This window comes from Protopterus annectens, chromosome 5.part0 (genome assembly GCF_019279795.1).
Source record: "Protopterus annectens isolate FY-2018-M chromosome 5.part0, PAN1.0, whole genome shotgun sequence".
Lineage (NCBI taxonomy): Eukaryota > Metazoa > Chordata > Ceratodontiformes > Protopteridae > Protopterus > Protopterus annectens.
The window spans coordinates 26258578-26279065 of record NC_056735.1 but is presented as its reverse complement, the minus strand read 5'-3'; positions in this window follow the sequence as shown (position 1 = coordinate 26279065).

Genomic DNA, 20488 nt, shown 5'->3' with positions numbered 1-20488 from the left:
GAGAAACTAACATTATAATCTGCACTTAGTACACTCTATCAAAAAGAGTTCACACAACGTGCATTGAACCTGTGAGGATACATTAAGCACTTTGGGCAACAATCTTTAATGCTGGTTATAATGAAATGTGCTGCTTAAGGAGAAACATGCCTGTAGCAGCATTTCCTTATCCAAGATTAAATTTTCTTTGAAAAAATATCCTGGCTTTGAACATAGAAATAGAACATGACTTAGCTGCTTCTCCTGTTGTGCGGCATTACTATGCTGTTCAGATTTCATAGTGCATATAATGTTATATTTCCATTACTATCAAACCACCATATTTTGGAATTTTTTTCTGGCTGGACCACACATCTTTTTTGCCATTAATATGCAGCCATTTGGATCATGAAGGATTTCATAACAAGGTGTTACTAGCTTTACATTCCTTCAGACTCACGTACAGTAAAGAGTTGCTTGTCTGAAAATAACAGATTATTCACATTTTTGCTGGAATAAACATCATAAAGAGTACAATGTCAGAAAATTTTGGAGTAGTTTTAGTAGCCAAAATGTGCTTACTGTATGGAAGTAACTCATCTTGACATCACTTGTAGAGACATAAAAACATGAAAAATATGAAAAAAAATACAGTAGAAAATGCAACAGAAGAAACATCTGGAGAAAAAAAACAGGTGCAAGAAAATGCCATCTTTATGAAATATTATCTGCATAGCTGGATAATTACGTCATACATATAAAATGTGGAATCAGTAATGTGACTACAAAAGTACAGTTGCGTACATTTACCATAAATGTAGATGTTAGAATCTATTCACTGTTGCAGTCATCACCTGTGGGTTATCCCTGCTGGAAAGCCCTCCACTGGACCAAATACCAGAGTAAAGATATTCCCTTCTGCATTGGCTACAGGTTGCCAGGGACTGACGTCAGGTCATCAGTGGTATAAAACAGGGCAACCGATGCCATTACATCAGTTTTTCTTGCCCCAGCCTATAGGACCCTGCCCAGAAGGCCTGAGGAAGGCCAACCTGGGGGGATGGCCATATGTATGGATAGGTGTGAAGGAAAGTGAGAGAGAAATAGAGGGGGAAGGAGGGAGGGAAATCAGGACTGCAACAGTAAATATACTCGAACATCTGCATTTATGGTAAGTCTGCACAACTGTACTATGTTCTTCATGTTTCACTGTTGCAGTCATCACTTGTGGGAAGATTCCCAAAGCTGAAGGAAGGGTGGATGGTAGAAGGGTAAGGGCAAGAGGAACAGGGAGGGGTATAAGCCATGCAGATAGGTTGAGAGTTTGCAGGTTGAGATGCAGTACTGTCCCTTTTTCTTGGGTTAGAAGTTCTTCTTTGAGAGGCAGGTTCCTGGGCACTCTTTGGTTAGGCCAAGTAGCAAGGGATACCAATGTTGCCTGGGCAAATTGGGAGCAATTAGTATAGCTCTTGGCCCTTCTTCTTTGATCTTAGGAGCACCCTTGGGATCATTGGCAAGGGGAGAATGGCATAAACAAACAGGTTGCCCCACTGGAAGGAGAGAGCATCCACCTTCCAGGCTTTTGGGTGGAACTCCCTGGTGCAGAACTGTATTAGCTGTCTTTTCTGTACAGATGTGAAGAGGCCTACTTCTGGGGTCCCCCAAGTTTGGGTGATTGAGAGGAAAGTCTCCCTCCAAAGTTGCCATTCATGGGGATCCAGGATACGTCTGCTGAGGTGGTCTGCTAGGGTATTGTGTTCCCCTGGCATGTAATGGGCTATCAGGTGATCGAGGCAGTCTGCCCAAGAATCATGACTAGATTACAAAGTGGGTAAGAGTGAGTCCCCCCTGCTTGTTGATGTACCACATAACTGTGGTATTGTCTGTTTTGATGAGGAGCACCCCCGGATTCAGGTGGTACTTGAAGGCTGTGATAGCCCTGTGTACTGCCATAATTTCCTTTAGGTTGATATGTAGGTCTAGGTCCCTGAGGTCCCAAGGGCCTTGGGTGCACGTCTCCTAAAAGTTTGCCCCCCAGGCTTTGTCTGAGGCATCTATGGTGATGGTCTGACCATGGGGAGGAATTAGAAAATGTAGGCCCTTGTTCAGGGTGCAGACTTCTGTCCACCATAGGACTACCTGTTTTAAGCAAGGAATCAGGGGCAGTTGTAGCTTCGAAGACTGAGAGGGCTGGCACCATAGGTTTTTGAGGTACCATTGCAGTTTTCTCCTGTGTAGTCTGGCCAAAGGCACCAATAGGATGCAGGATGTCATGTACCCCAGAGCTTGAAGGAACTTCCTTGCTGTGAGGTGTGTTCTGTGAGAAGTATTGGGGCAGGAAGACTTGTAGTTCGGGGTTGACTGTCTGATGCGTGCATTACACAGTTAATACATGGTTAGGTGCAGGTTGTGTGGGCTGGCTGGCATCATTTACACTATATATATATATATATATATATATATATATATATATATATATATATATATATATATATATACACACACACACGAGTCAGAGTAAGGTATCAGTCCCTAGGCTGTCAGTGCATGTGCTATGCAGGGTCTCTTGGCCAAGGCCAGGGCATACTGGACATGCCTAGATCTGCCTACAGGGACATCTTCAGGGAGTCCCTCCTCTGATTCCTCCTGTGGGTGTGGCTCTGGTGACGTATGCACTGGTGGAGAGCAGAGTATCCCTTCCCTTTGCTGATCCTGCTGCAACTGTTTCTGCAGGATCATATTGTGTAGCATGGCACATACTGTGAACATCTGTGCACATGTGGCTGGAGAGTACTGCAGGGCTGCACCAGATATATCAAAGGCACCAGAACCATGACTTCAGCAGCCCAAACACATGCTCTATGACATTCCTAGTTTGTGAATTGGCCTCATTATGGCATTCTTCCATGGGTTTGTGTGCATTTCTGATGGGTATCATCATCCACAGTTCCACTGCATAGCTAGGATCCCCATTAAATGGCCATGTGGGATGTCCCCCCTAGCAAACATCTGGTGCAGCTGTGATGCATGCCAGATATGGGAGTCCTGTTAATGCCAGGGCTGCCAGCACACACATTCATGATAATGCCCTGGGCATTGCATACGACCTGGCAGTTGAAGGAGTGATATCCCTTGCAGTCGATGTAGATTCTACCCCCTCACCAGGTGGTGCCTTGATGTGTACATGAGTGCAATCTATGGCACCCAGTACCTCAGGCTAGTGTGCTCTACAGTAGAAATGCTGCATATTGCTGGCCCTCATCTCAGGGGTGAGGGGAAAAATGTGCTCACTGGCATGTGGTAGCATGGCATCCAGGAACTGGTGGAGTACCCTGGATGCTGATGCATGCAAAAACCCCATCATGTCCCCAGCTGGTCTTTGGAAAGTACCTGTAGCTAGTACCCTAAGAGCTATACATATCTTTGTTTCCACTGGGATGGGTTCCCCCTCTGTTGGCTCTGGGTCTGAACTCAGTGAGTTCTTGTAGTATGTCCCTCTCCACCCTGTAGCACTCTACAATCTCCAGTTCATGTAGGTCCTGGAAGGTTACCTTGGGGCTGAATACTCTTCTCCTTCTCAGTCCAGGCCTATGGTCAACAGCAGCAACAATGACCTCAGCATCTGTAACATACAGATGTAACAAACCTGCAGCAGCCCCTAGCATTCCTTCAGTTAGAAATCCCAAGTCTGTACTCCACTGGTGCAGAATATGGGGAAGAAATCAGATTGTAAGGTGTATGCTGCCTTTATAGTGCTCTGCTGTAGGTGCAGCCCATGTGATTGGCTACCTATGATGCATTCCACCTGCCAAGTACATCACTAAGAACATTAATGGCCCTAGTTTAAGTGAAATAGGGGTCATCACTAATTAATATATCATTGGCTGTTAGATACACTCAGCACTGCAGTGTACCATGCAAATGGGCGCCCCTCACATAAGCAATGCTTAGCAAATGGTGTAAACCCCACCCAGCCTTCCTTGCTCAACACAGCAGAGCCATGCAAACATGCGGAAACAAGCACCACAAGGGTAAACAAATCTCAGCAGTCACTGTACACACCCCCATGAAAGGTCACGCTCAGCATGGTGGTGCGCCTTGCAAACATGCAGAAACACATGCCCTAAAGGTAAACAAAGCTTATCAGTAACTGTACACACACACCCTGCTCAGCACAGTGGCATGCCATGCAAACAGGCGCAGCTGAGCTCCAATGAGGTTACATGTCCTTGATGGAGCTACTTCATATGGTCGACATTTCAAATGTTGAAGACCATATGGCTGAGACCATATGATCGACATTTGAAATGTCGACCATTGAATAAAAAAAAAAAAAAACACAACAAAAACTTATCTTCATGCTGCTAGCAGGGGGGCTATGCCCACCTGCACCCTCCATGGGGGGCTCCACCTCCCACACCCTCCGGAACTTAAATATACCAACTCTGAGATTGCACTACAGTGCGGAAGATGGACATCTTTCCATTCTGCACTGTATGGAGATACTGGTTCCGCATGGTTGACATTTTGAATGTCGATCATATGGTCTTTGACATTTTGAAATGTCGACCATGTGAAGGGGACCCCCTCAAACACACCCCCTTGATGTCAGCTACTTCGTCTGTGGACACCAACACAGTCCTGTGTCTACATGGAAGGGATATGTGGGCATGGTTACCCATTTGTGCTATTCAGTAACTCCAGCTCATTGACATAGGGAATCATGCACATAACCTGGAAACTACGTGGTTCCAGGCCCTGCTTCACTAGCAACAGCACCACTCCACCATTGTAGATACTCCACACAGGGTTTTATAATACATCTCTGTCACACACTATTATATTTGGTTTTCCAATTTTTTTTTTACTTCTTTATAAAAGCATGTTTGCATACTGCGTCGCACCGTGCAAATGTATCTAGATCATTAAAAAAATAAATTAAATTATTTTAACTTATTTCCCTTACATTTTTGGACACACAGTGGATAGTTTCACTCATATATGTATGTGCTATGCCATTTCTGTCCATCTACCTATGTTTTTACAGCCCCTGTTGTCTGTCTAAAATTCTGTTCATGGAATTTTTCCGTGTACACAATGGACACCAAGACAGGGTCTTCAGAATAGCCTATCTGCTTGCTGAATCACTCTACCTCCCTCATTACATGAAATTCACCTGCTTATGAGGTGATTTGCATGCCACTGATACTTCCATGTTGGTGCGTGCTCATGTGCTACCCAGTTGTGTTTACTAAATCACAAATCTGGTTACTTTCTTGTAAGCAGCATGCCATAATGCCTACATGGTAAAAAAGAGAGTGTAGGCTTTATTAAATTCCCATTGCTATAATAATATGGTGTCTGATATTAACTGAACAAGAACTAGCCTGCAGTCACTGGCGAATGTATAGCTCTGGGTAACTGGTTTGAAGATAAAATGGATGCTGAATAGAAGGGGGAGGGCCCATTTCTGAGCTCTAAGTTATCCCAAAAGTTATATTTTTGCCTACTGAGGTGGCATTTGTTACTTTAAATACATTGGGTTCTATAAGTCAGCCACTTTGATATCCAACTTGTATCATAATTATCTTACTTGCAATTCTACAGTGGAAGTAATATCAAAGGCCTAGGCCAGATCCAGATAATCTGTAGGAACTACATTACCGTCATCTATAATTTCAGTGTCATTGTCAAAGAAATTTACTGAATTAAGTTAACATGATGTCTCTCTTTGACAAAAGCATATTATTCTTGGTCTAAACCAGTAGTATTTTTATATTAGAGCTTATGAAACCCAATATAATATAGTTCATTGTTTTGCAAAAGAGACTTTTTTTAGACTGAGTCTATAGTTCTAAGTATCTGAGGCAGCAATCATGCCTTATGAACCATCAGCTGATAAAATCAGACACAAAAGAGGCCATTAAAGTATTAAGTAGGACTGAAATAGCAATAAGCCTGATACAATCTATTATGTCCATTTAACACACACACACACACACACACACACACACACACACACACACACACACACACACACACACACACACACACACACACACACATTAAAATGGCTATTTATTCGATGAAGGAGATAGTACTGAAAGTTGCTTTCAGCAATTAACTTTAGACCTTCTCCACTGTTGTGCCACCATTGAGATGGTATATAAATAAGCTGGGTCGTGCTTGCCCCTACAAAAAAGGGCTTGCCCTGTTGACTGTCATGTCTGCAAATCATGTTATTCAGCTGCAACCATTTTAAAAATCTACACAAAGAAATGCCTTTGAGGATATTTACTCAACACTTGGGACCCAGATACCAATACCAAAACTGAAAGTTTCTACAAGATTTAGATTGCATCTGCAGAATTAGAACAACAGAATACAATGTACAGTGCAGACACTAATAGTAAAAAATAATTTTTTTCTCACAGATTTCTTATGGAAAGAATAAGCTTTAATGTGACACATATACATACCACGTTAAGACATGTACATGGCTTATTTTAGACATGTATCTGTACCTCTTTTGAAACAATAACTATTTTAAAACACTGATAAGCATACTTGTCACAGGGAGCATAAGGAACTAACTGTTCTGTGAAGATGAATACGCTTATGAGGGCTACACAGCAAATCAGCTTTTCAGCTGAGTACAGTTGTGTTGAAAGCAATGAATTAAATCAGCTCCATGTTCCAAGTGTGATAACAACAGATGTGAGTTATCCCTTCAGACAGGGGGATGGCACAGAGGTGTAAGAAGCAACTTTCAGTAAATCTTGTTGCTTCACAATAATTATTTTTTATTCCCAAAACAGTAACAAACTTACACACAGGTATTGAATAGAATGAACTATAACATGAAACGTCTGAATAATGCAAACTTAATAATCAAAAGAGAAAGGAAACAGGTAAATACTTCCAAACAAATTTAAAAACATGAACTTATTCCAACAATAAAAGTGTGAATATGAACCTTAGCTATAGATAGGAATGACCTATATGGATATGCATATGAATGTACGTGTGAGTTGAGCAAATTTTTAAAATTCAAAAAATGTTGTGCAGTCTTCAACTAACATATACAAATTAGGCTCTTAAAGTAGCTACACAAGTCCAACTATCCTGATAAAGAACTCTTCAATAGTAGTTCTGCCCAAAGGCGGCATATACACTTCTTTATAAATTGTTGCATGTGTTGCACTGATAGAGACCCAGGGGACTTGCAGTTCAAGGCTACATATAGTGATAAAACCACAGAAACCTTAGACAGCCTGTTTCAAAGTAGTTTTTCTGAAGGCAAATTTCAGCAGCAATAGAGTTTCCATTCTCTTGACATGAAATTGAGTGTGTGAAAGTATTTCTACACTTTTACACTTTGGGTTTATAGAGGGCAATCCCCTCTGGGGGAAAAAAAACATATTTAAAGATTTGCTGAAAGTCTCATTGATTGATTTAGTTTTGCATTATTGACATTTGTTGAAATGTTCTTCAATAAGCCAGCATGAATCCCTTGCAAGCTTATTTTTTATGATAATATGCTTTGTGCCTTATCGGTCCATAATCATAGCTAGCATATTACAACACACAACATGCAGAAAAAATTCAAATCTAAATATATTTAAATATGATGGATTTACAAGTTTTGACAATTCATCAAGCAAAAGAATAAATGTGAGGTGTATTTTTTTTATAACAGAATATCAGTAGGATATGTTTTATATGGTAACTGAAATGTTGGGACCCGCTAGAGCAAGTCCAAAAATATGGATACTGAATGGCCAAAAGAATAGACTTACTTATACCCAAGTCTGTGATGCAATTTCTCAGAATATTCCCTTTACTCCAAGGTATGGTGATGTTGGAGTTGCTATATATAAATATGGGGGATGGGGGGTGCGGGAGTGCTTGCACCCCCATTTAAATAAGTTTAAAGGAGAGACAACTTTTTGAAATTCGTTCTTCTCCTGTGTTTTCTGTCTTTTTTTTTCAGCTTGTCAGAACTCAATATTTTAAGTATTAACATTTCTGAAGGGAGCCATTTTACTTTCCAAACAAGAAGCAAGTTTTATCTGGGCAGCCTCCTTTGTGGAGTCTGTATTTGCTCCATGTATCAGCATATGCTTTTTGCTGGGGTCTCTTGTTTCCTCCTACATCCCCAATGACATGCCGCATATGAATTGATGATCCTCAAAATTGCCCATAAGTGTGCTTGCAGAGTAATCATGAGTAGGGGTATTTTTGTCATGCCCCCCCCCATTCAGAATGAGCTGTGGTGCTTTAGTTCTGGGAAGGCCTTCAACTCCCCTTTGACCTTTTATTGGATTAATCATGTAATTCAAGAACAAAGAACTAAAGGGAAGGCTTGCACCTGTCACCCCTGGGCTTCCGGATATTGGCCAAGGTTCTTGCCACCCCCATAGTGCCTTTTTTAGGGAAGGCTCAAAAGACAAACCCACCTCCCTAGAAAACACAAGTGGAAAAAAACTAAGGGTAATGCTGCTCAACACCAGAAGTCTAAACCTCAGGATGCATGCTCTCGAAGCCCTCCTCAGTATGGAGAACATCTATGTCTGTGCAGTGACTGAAACCTGGTTCAAGGCTTCTGAGAGCACCCCAGCACTATCAGGTTTTACCTCATATGATGCTTTTCAGCCTCAAAATTTGGACCAAACCACAAAAGGAGGGGGAGTATCCATATTCATCAAAGATACCCACACCTCCAGGTTAGTGGCAACGCACGAAGCACCGGAGACCATCCAGGTGCAACTAATCATAGGCAAAACTGCCCTACAGTTTGTAGCATGCTACAGACCACCCTCTCAAATTCAGGAACCCCACTCAGCCTTCCTGAAGACACTGGAGAGTATGAATGTCTCTCCAAATACCATCATATTGGGAGACTTCAACTACCCAAACATAGACTGGGAGCATTACTCAAGCCCCAACACCCTAGCCCAAAGGTTCCTAGAATTCATAAACTCAAATGCAATGGAACAACTAGTCACCACTCCCACAAGAGGAGATAATATACTAGACCTAATCATCACAAACATGGGGATACAATGCTCCACACCGGAAGTATACCCCTCATTGGTGAGATCAGACCATAAATTAATCTCACTGGAAATCCACATCCCGCCCCCACCCCCAGCACAAAAGACCACAGTGAAGAATTTCTCAAAAGCTGACTTCACACTTCTCAAGACTGAAGTGGTATCCTTCAAGGCCCCTGGGCAAGTGAAAACCACAGCCCACACCACTGAATCCTTTACAAACACTTTCTACGGACACCTTCAAGAATGCATGGATCATGCAATCCCAAATAAAACCAAGACCCATTCCCCCAAAGGCAGGCATCATGTCATAAACAAGCTCTACAACAGGAGGAGGAAGCTACTAAATGACAGAGCAAAATTCCCAAAAGGGAAGGCATCTCTGATCAGTACTAGCAAAAAACTACGATCACTCATAAAATCATCCAAGGCCAACTTCGAGAGAAAATCGCAAAAGACACTAAAGGCAATCACAAGGCCTTCTTTAGTTATGTTAGAAACCTGGGTGGAAACTCCCAGATATGCTCAGAGTTAGTCCAAAATGACAAAAAATACACTGAACCCACGGACATTGCCAACATACTGGCAGACAGGTTCAGTGCAAACTTCTCTCCCCCCTCCCCCCCAAAAGGAGAAATATCTATTCCAGCAGAATGTAGCCTCCCTGACATCTCAGATGCCCAGGTGAGAGCCACCCTCTCCAAAGCTAAAAACACAGCATCAATGGGACCAGATGGTGTCCCGGGTTGCGTGCTACATGAACTCCAAGAGGAACTAAACCCGCACATAAGGCTGCTGTTTAATCTTAGCCTTACTATAGGATATGTACCCAAAGAATGGCGTACAGCAACAGTGGTCTCACTCCACAAAGGAGGTGCTTCTACGGACCCTGGAAATTACTGCCCCATAAGTTTGACGAGCCTGATCTGCAAAGCTATGGAGAGGATCATTATGGAACTCATAAACAAAGACATTGGGGACCTACAGACACTGGATCCTACCCAATTGGGCTTTGTCAAGGGCAGATCCTGCCTTTTGAACCTGGTCGACTTTTTTGAAACAGTCACTAAGGCCATTGATGAGGGTAAGGCAGTTCACACAGCCTACCTTGATCTTGCAAAAGCCTTTGACACAATACCCCACTCGGGCATCATAGACAAGCTCACCAGCTTAAATGTAAACCCATATGTCATAAGATGGGTTGCAAACTGGCTCAAGGACAGAACCCACAAGGTCAGAATTGCTGGAGCCATGTCAGACTCTAAGCCAGTCACAAGCGGTGTCCCACAGGGCTTTGTCCTGGGACTCCTCTTGTTCGGCATTTATTTTTCCAAGGTGCAAGCAAACATAGGAGGATTGTGGCTAACAAAGTTCACAGATGACTGCAAACTGGGCGCCATAATTGATACTCCTGCGGACACAAGCATCCTTCAGAAAGGCCTCATAGAAATGGATAACTGGTGCCAGAGCCATGGCCTTAAACTGAACGCCAAAAAATGTATAGTCATATCCTTTGGGAAAAACAAAGTACCCACAAATTACCACATAGGTGGTAATCCATTAAGTATGGAAGAAGTAATCAGGGACCTAGGGACCCAAGTTGACAGTAACCTCTCATTTGACACTCACGTTGCCAAGGTGGTTAGGAAGACCTTCTATATTACCCACCTTATCATGAAAGGATTCACATCTAGATCAAGAGAGGTCATTGTGCCCCTATACTCTTCCCTTATCAGGCCCATAATTGAGTACAATGCCCCATTTGGGATGTACCTTACCCGACACCTGCAGCAGTTAGAAAGACCCCAAAAGTACCTCACCAAGAGGATCAAGGGTCTCAAACATATGTCATATGCTGCCTGGCTGAAGAAACTCCAGCTCTATTCAGTCGCATACCGGCTACTCAGAGGCGATCTATGTCTGACGTACAAAGCCATGTCCAATCCGGAATTAATGGACATGCTCCACCTCAGAAAATCCAAATCCACCAGAGCCACGAGATCGAGAGATTTGAACCTCAACACAGAAATAAATAGGATGTGCTGGAGGGACAGATTCATAACCCAGAGGTTCCCTACACTCTGGAACAGAATCCCAGTGCATGTTAGGCAGAGCCCTTCACTGACACTCTTCAAGAGAAATCTTGACGAGTGGATGAGAGATCGTAGGTTTACCACACGGGTCATCTCTGTGTCACTCCTGGACAGAGGCACAGTAAACTAAACCCTAAATGGGCACAGTATTCTCATTCCAAGGGGTGCTGAAAGCCACACACACTCTGGCTAGGCTTATAAATGCCCTAGGGCAGATAGCCTAGTATGAACCTATGAACCTAAACAAAAGAGAGACAGATAATGGATGTAGTACTTCAAATGCAGCATATTACTATTAAGTAATATGCGCATTGTTATAGCTATTTTACATGTCATCATCTGAGGGCTAGGTAGCTGGAACTTATACTGAAGCAGAAATTAAGTGTGACCCTACAGTACAAATGCAGAGAGCCAGGAAGAAACATGAAAAGGAATATAATGGTAGATAAATACAACGTTTTCTAAAGAAAAAAGTTGTGAAGAGAAGAAAATAAAGGAAAACTGCCAATAACCCTGGTAGAGGGCAATTATTTCCATGAGTTACTTTTTCATAGAAGTTGAATTCAATGAAGAGGAAACTTCTACCTGCTTTTGTAGGAGAAGAGGCCATGGCCTTCACTCCATATTTGAATACTGATGAGAATAAGCAGACCTGGATAGTCTTCAGATACTCCATATTCAAGTTCAAGGGTCAGTCTGGAGACAATGCACAAAGCTGGGCTAGAGGGAACATAACCAGGGCGGGCAGGCAAACCTCCGAGCTTGGAGAGGATTATGGAGAGGAGTAGTGGAGGAGCTACAGGTGCAGAACAAAGGGTATTGTTCTTGCAGTTTAAAGCATGGGTGGTATCACTGCAATCTGAAAGGAATCAGAGCTGTTTGGAATTGCCTCTGCTTTTGTTAAGAAGAGATGAATGGAGTCATCCTAATAGTGATATAAAAAGTAAACACTATCACCTATTGAAAGCACTGATGTTTTTACTAAGAAGAAGGCTTGTATTAGAAATAATGAACCATCTTTACCGAACATTTTTAATGCAGAAGGGCAAGCCACCTGCACCCTCAGAGCCCCACACACCTCCTGCTAATTATGTATACCAACTTCACGATCGATCAAACAACAGTGAAGAAGGGGCAAATTCCATTTTCAATATTTTGATTTTCAGTCTTTTGAACTTTCAGTCGTATTACTTAGACCTATATATATATATATATATATATATATGTGTGTGTGTGTGTGTGTGTGTGTGTGTGTGTGTGTGTATGTATATGTGTGTGTGTGTGTGTGTGTGTGTGTGTGTGTGTATATGCATATGTGTGTGTGTGTGTGTGTGTGTGTGTGTGTGTGTGTGTGTGTGTGTGTGTGTGTGTGTGTGTGTGTGTGTGTGTGTGTTTTTTGATGACTCCACATTTTGGCCAAGACTGCACTGTTTTCTTTTACTTCTCTCTCCTATAGAATCTCCTGTATAGGTTGTCTGATGATTCTCTACCACATTTTGATAACCCTAAACATTCTCAAATGTAGTTTTTCTAAATGGCATGTATACCTGAATATAGTCTCCTCGTAAATATCTATAGCAGACACAGTACAAGTTCAGATATTTTAGTCTTTCATAATAACTTAAATTTTCACATGCATGGATGCCTTTAGTATATTTCCACTGTACTCTTTCCAGTTTATTCATGCTTGTTTTCTTATAAGGTTTAGGTTCATAGGCTCATAGGTTCATAGGTAAGTACTAGGCTATCACCCAAGGCCTACTTAAGCCTTGCCAACAAGGTTCCCTGGCTTAGGCCACCCAAGATAGTTATTTTCCTGTACCACTGTCGAGCAGAGACATATAAATGATCCCCAGGGTGTATTTCCTATTTCCCATCCATTCATCAAGATTTTTCTTGAAGAGTGCTAATGAAGAACTTTGATTAACATAGATGGGTAGCCTGTTCCAGAGTATGGAAAGTCTCTGGGACAGGAATCTATCCCTCTAGCATGTCCTGTTTATTGTAGTGACAAGGTTTAGGTTCCTAGAGTGTGTAGCTCGGAGGGATTGGGATTTCTTTAGGTGTAGCATGTCCAACAGCTCTGGGTTTGACATAGCTTTATATGTTAGGCAGAGATCACCTCGGAGTAGGCGATATGCTACAGAGTAAAGCTGGAGTTTTTTGAGGTGGTTAGTGTAGGGCATTTGTTTGAGGCCAGTAATCCTCTTTGTGAGGTACTTCTGTGGCCTTTCCAGCTGCTGCAGATGTCTTGTGAGGTACATTCCAAATGGGGCATTGTACTCTATAATGGGTCTAATGAGTGTCGAGTAGAGGGGAACAATGACCTCTTTTTTCCTGGATGAGAACCCTTTTATGATGAGGTGTGCCACATAGAAGGACTTCCTGACTACTGTGGCGATGTGACTATCAAAGGAGAGACTACTGTCCACCTGGGTCCCAAGGTCTCTTATCACACATTCGGTATTAAGCAGATTGTTGCCTATGTGGTAGTTCATGGGTACAGAGTTTTTACCAAAGGGGATGACACTGCACTTTTTGGCATTGAGCCAAGCATTTGTCTCAGCGAGGCCCTTCTGTAGGATGTCCACATCATTTGGGGACTTGACTATGGCTCCTAGTTTGCAGTCATCTGAGAACTTCATTAGCCAGAGGCCTTCTGTGTTAGCCTGTACATCAGAGAAGTAGATACCAAACAGGAGAGGTCCCAGGTTGGAACCCTGTGGTACTCCACTTGTCACTGCTTTGAGGTCAGATTTGAAGTCTGCAACTTTTACAGTGTGGGTTCTATCAGTGAGCCAGTTGGCAACCCATCTTATGACGTAGGGATTTATACCTAGTTTAGTGAGTTTAGCTATAATTCCAGAATGGGGGATGGTGTTGAAAGCCTTCGCGAGGTCAAGATAGGCTGTGTGAACCACCTTACCCTCATCTATGGCTTTGGTGACTGCCTCAAAGAAGTCAATCAGGTTCAGGAGGCATGATCTGCCTTTCACAAACCCAAACTGGGTGGGATCCAGAGTTTGGAGGTTACCAATGTCTTTGTTTATGAGTTCCATGATGATATGTTCTATGGCCTTGCAGACCAGGCTCGTTAGGCTAATAGGTCGATAGTTCCTGGGATCAGTGGTGGCTCCCCCTTTGTGGAGTGGGATAACTGTTGCTGTGCACCATTCAGTGGGCACAAAGCCTGATGCGAGGCTATTATTGAACATGGTGCTTAAGTAGGGAGCCAGTTCATTCTGAAGTTTGTATAAAACGCAGCCTGGGATGTTGTCCGGTCCCATGGATGCTGTGTTTTTGGCTTTAGAGAGTGCAGCTTTTACCTGCGTAGTTGTGATTACAGGGACAATACATTCTTTCTGTATGGATATGGGCCTTTTAGGGGGTGAGGGGGGGTTAAAGTTAGCACTGAACCTATCTGCCAGGATGTTGGCAATATCAGTTGGTTCTGTAATTTTCGTGCCTTTGTGCTGTAACTCAGAGCAGATCTGGGTGTTGCCATCGAGATTCTTGACATAGCTATAGAATGCTTTGTGGTTGTCCTTATAATTAGTGGCGATTTTACTAATACAAGCTTTCTTCTTAGTAAAAACAGCAGTGCTTTCAATAGGTGACAGTGTTTATTTTTTATATCACTATTAGATATTGCAATTCCATACTCATGTTTGGGTCTCCTTCAATGGTACCAACTCTCACTCACCCACAAACTACTAAATCATCCTCTAAAAGTCCCCTCCCTCCTAAATCTGCTCCAACCCTATCCTACCACTAGACCACTACACTCCAGCAGCAAAAATCAATTACAGGTAACTAGAACCAGGAACTCTGCTGGAGAAGCTCTCTTCTCCTACTCCATAGCAAAATTATGTAATACCCTTCCTCACACTATAACGTCTGTGTCATCACACTCTAACTTCAAAGCTGCTCTAAAATCTCATCTAAAAGAGCACTGGACATGCCCCTGTAACAAACCTCGCTAACATCTCTATTCCAACCTCTCTAATCCCTTTCTTTCACCCCTCTAACTACCTTGGATTGCAGCCAAATACATTGCTTGTAAACTTATATCTCAGCTGTAATCTTAGCCACTGTTATTCAAGGCTGCTAGCTCAGCTATTAAAATACGTGTTAGTCTTTATGGCACCAATGATATAAGTGTTGTATCATTTAACTAAACAATTTCATTTTGAACTATAACTGTTTACTACAATTGTTAAACAAAACCTACCTATACTTCTTGTAACTTCTAATTAATTGTTGTTTTTATTGTGGAGCTTTTCTCCCTGGTCCTCAGCTGAAAAAGGACCCGAATCCAGTCGGATTTTCCAGGTCAACAAATGTAAATAAATAAATAAATAATGTAAGTCACAAACAATGCCTTCATTATTTCTCACTTCCTAGACATTATAAATCTTTTTTATATCACCTGTAGTTCTACAACTATTGTTAATTGATTGGTTGATATCATAAATAAAACTCAAAGCTGGATCTACCCATATACCCATGTCCTTAAGTTAATCAACAGTTTCAATCAGTGTGTGCTGTATTAAATATTCAGCTTTCAATTTATGTCTCCCAAATCTCACATGCGTAGTGTCTGGTATATCTATCAGCATCTTATTCTCCTGTACCCAGATGGTCAGTTTAGTCAAGTTGTTTTGCTGACATGTCCTATCTGTAACATACGTAATCAGTTTAACCATTTTGAAGTCACTGGCATACAGACTGTAGAACACCTCAGATGAAAAAGATAGATCTGAACGATACAATCTCAACACGTATGGGCCTAGGTCAAAGCCTGACTGTAACCTTGGATTTCACCTGTCTAATTGCTGTATGATACTTGCAGTGTCTGGTCTTTAAGCCATGCAGCTATCTGTCTTATCAATATATGGCAATACCTAGTTGTTCTAATTTATTGACCAATGTTTTATGTATGACCCCATCAAATGCTGAAGTTAAATCTATATAAAATATTTTGCAGCACAATTTTTCATTCATAGCTATTTTATATCGTTATAATTCATGTTACAGGTGGCACTAGACCTATTTTCAACATACACATGCTGATACATGGTTTCAAGTCTCAACCTTTCCAAGTCTGACAATAATGTATCCACTATAACCTTCTCCATAATTTTTCTACATAAAAGTAAGCTTATGGGTCTGTATGACTCTGGATTTGCCCTAATTCCCTTTCCCTTAAAGACACGTTTAATAAGTTCGTGTCTCCAGTCTTGAGGAATCTCACCATATTTATACAACCTAGTAAATAGCAGCTATATTGGTACTGCAAGTTCTTGCTGAAGTGTTCTCAGATCATTATTTCTAATTCCATTTCCTCCCTGTTCTTTGCTTGGATCCAGTTTGTGTAGTTTTTTTTCAATACAATCTAATTTAATTTCAGTATCTGTGGCTTCCTGGATGTCACTAGGACAATTTATCACCCCTTTTTGGAGCCAAACTACTTTGCATTAGATTTTGCAAATATATTTATAATCCAGTGTGTCTGAGATTAAATTTTAGAATCTACACAGTTTATCAATTTGTATGTCTTTCTTCCTACCACATCTTATGTATCTGTAAAATGGTGCCTTACTATATTCCATATCTTTATGGAAACTTTATTCATCAAAATTCAGAGTATAGTTATTTGTTTGTGAAGCTTCCATAAATAAAGATGTAAAGGATGGTGCTCGCCACTTTTTGATTCAACTAAAATGGAAGAGAACATCAGTTACTGGTTGGACAAAATAAGCAAAGTTCTTAATTACAGCACATTTTATCATATGACAAAACTTTGTTTTTCTCAGATGGCCCTGCTGCATAATATATATATTTACAGTGAATGAGCCAAGAGCTTGGTCTCTACCTGATACGTGTTCTTAGTCTGTCTCCTTCTTTGATCGTTCATCTAACACAATTCATTTCTCAGACCTGTAGTACAGACTGATGCCCTTGCTAGTGCCTCTGTTAGTATGCCAATATATTTTAAATTTGTCATGGTACCCATCTATTTTATTTTATTTTATTTTCATTAAAAAATACAAAAAATAATCATTTTTCACTCTAATAAAAATGTATCTTATCAGGAAACACACAGAGGCACGAGGACAATGTAAACTACAACTTTAATTTCAACGATAATCCAGTATTACATCCAGTATTGCAAAGCGCTTTTCGTCCCTTACAATGAAGAGACTGCTTCAGGCAACCGGTCTATAACAATCAGTGTTGTTTAAATATACTCAGAACCCCTCCCCTAATTATCACTAATTGGCATAATTGATTCCTTTCCTCTATACTGAAAGATGAAATTGTAAATTAAGGTTATACTTTTTGCTAAAATACATATGTTTCATAGACAATACATGTATTACCTAAAAAGTCATTCATGATCTGTGTAACTGTTCCTCTAACATCCAAAGATACTAAAAATGTTAATTTTTACAGAGATTTTGTTTGAAACACTTGTTAAAAAACAGTTATTAACAAATAATATTAAAAACAACTTTTAAAAACAACTCCATTCTACAAAACAATTCTTGTTACATAAATAATAAAAGTGCATAAGTATAAATATGTGTGTAAATATATCTAAAAGTGCATTTTCTAACTTATGATTCCTGATATGATATAAATGTTCATACACACTCTCTCTTAGTCTTCTGTCTGTCTTACCGATGTAGTATGAGGGACACTTTTGACATTGTGCTAGATAAACCACACCCTTAGAGTGACTATTGAATCTGTATTTCGTGGTATAATCATGTTCCCTGATGTTAAAGGAAATTCCTGTTGCCATATGGGCACAGTATCTACACATACAACACTTGAACATACCAATAGGCACAGTATCTACACATACAACACTTGAACATACCAATGGGCACAGTATCTACACATACAACACTTGAACATACCAATGGGCACAGTATCTACACATACAACACTTGAACATACCAATGGGCACAGTATCTACACATACAACACTTGAACATACCAATGGGCACAGTATCTACACATACAACACTTGAACATGCCAATGGGCACAGTATCTACACATACAACACTTGAACATACCAATGGGCACAGTATCTACACATACAACACTTGAACATACCAATGGGCACAGTATCTACACATACAACCCTTGAACATACCAATGGGCACAGTATCTACACATACAACACTTGAACATACCAATGGGCACAGTATCTACACATACAACCCTTGAACATACCAATGGGCACAGTATCTACACATACAACCCTTGAACATACCAATGGTCACAGTATCTACACATACAACCCTTGAACATACCAATGGGCACAGTATCTACACATACAACCCTTGAACATACCAATGGTCACAGTATCTACACATACAACCCTTGAACATACCAATGGGCACAGTATCTACACATACAACACTTGAACATACCAATGGGCACAGTATCTACACATACAACACTTGAACATACCAATGGGCACAGTATCTACACATACAACACTTGAACATACCAATGGGCACAGCATCTACACATACAACACTTGAACATACCAATGGGCACAGTATCTACACATACAACACTTGAACATACCAATGGGCACAGTATCTACACGTACAACACTTGAACATACCAATGGGCACAGTATCTACACGTACAACACTTGAACATACCAATGGGCACAGTATCTACACGTACAACACTTGAACATACCAATAGGCACAGTATCTACACATACAACACTTGAACATACCAACGGGCACAATATCTACACATACAACACTTGAAAATACCAATGGGCACAGTATCTACACATACAACACTTGAACATAGCAACGGGCACAGTATCTACACATACAACACTTGAACATAGCAATGGGCACGGTATCTACACATACAACACTTGAACGTACCAATGAGCACGGTATCTACACATACAACACTTGAACATACCAATGGGCACGGTATCTACACATACAACACTTGAACATACCAATGGGCACAGTATCTACACATACAACACTTGAACATACCAATGGGCACAGTATCTACACATACAACACTTGAACATACCAATGGGCACAGTATCTACACATACAACACTTGAACATACCAATGGGCACAGTATCTACACATACAACACTTGAACATACCAATGGGCACAGTATCTACACATACAACACTTGAACATACCAATGGGCACAGTATCTACATATACAACACTTGAACATACCAATGGGCACAGTATCTACACATACAACACTTGAACATACCAATGGGCACAGTATCTACATATACAACACTTGAACATACCAATGGGCACAGTATCTACACATACAACACTTGAACATACCAATGGGCACAGTATCTACACATACAACACTTGAACATACCAATGGGCACAGTATCTACACATACAACACTTGAACATGCCAATGGGCACAGTATCTACACATACAACACTTGAACATGCCAATGGGCACAGTATCTACACATACAACACTTGAACATGCCAATGGGCACAGTATCTACACATACAACACTTGAACATGCCAATGGGCACAGTATCTACACATACAACACTTGAACATGCCAATGGGCACAGTATCTACACATACAACACTTGAACATACCAATGGGCACAGTATCTACACATACAACACTTGAACATACCAATGGGCACAGTATCTACACATACAACACTTGAACATACCAATGGGCACAGTATCTACACATACAACACTTGAACATACCAATGGGCACAGTATCTACACATACAACACTTGAACATACCAATGGGCACAGTATCTACACATACAACACTTGAACATACCAATGGGCACAGTATCTACACGTACAACACTTGAACATACCAGTGGGCACAGTATCTATACGTACAACACTTGAACATACCAATGGGCACAGTATCTACACATACAACACTTGAACATACCAATGGGCACAGTATCTACACATACAACACTTGAACATACCAATGGGCACAGTATCTACACATACAACAATTGAACATACCAATGGGCACAGTATCTGCACATACAACACTTGAACATACCAGTGGGCACAGTATCTACACGTACAACACTTGAACATACCAGTGGGCACAGTATCTATACGTACAACACTTGAACATACCAATGGGCACATTATCTACACATACAACACTTGAACATACCAATAGGCACAGTATCTACACATACAACACTTGAACATACCAATGGGCACAGTATCTATACATACAACACTTGAACATACCAATGGGCACAGTATCTACACATACAACACTTGAACATACCATTATTTCTCCTGTGTATTAGCATAAGTTAGAA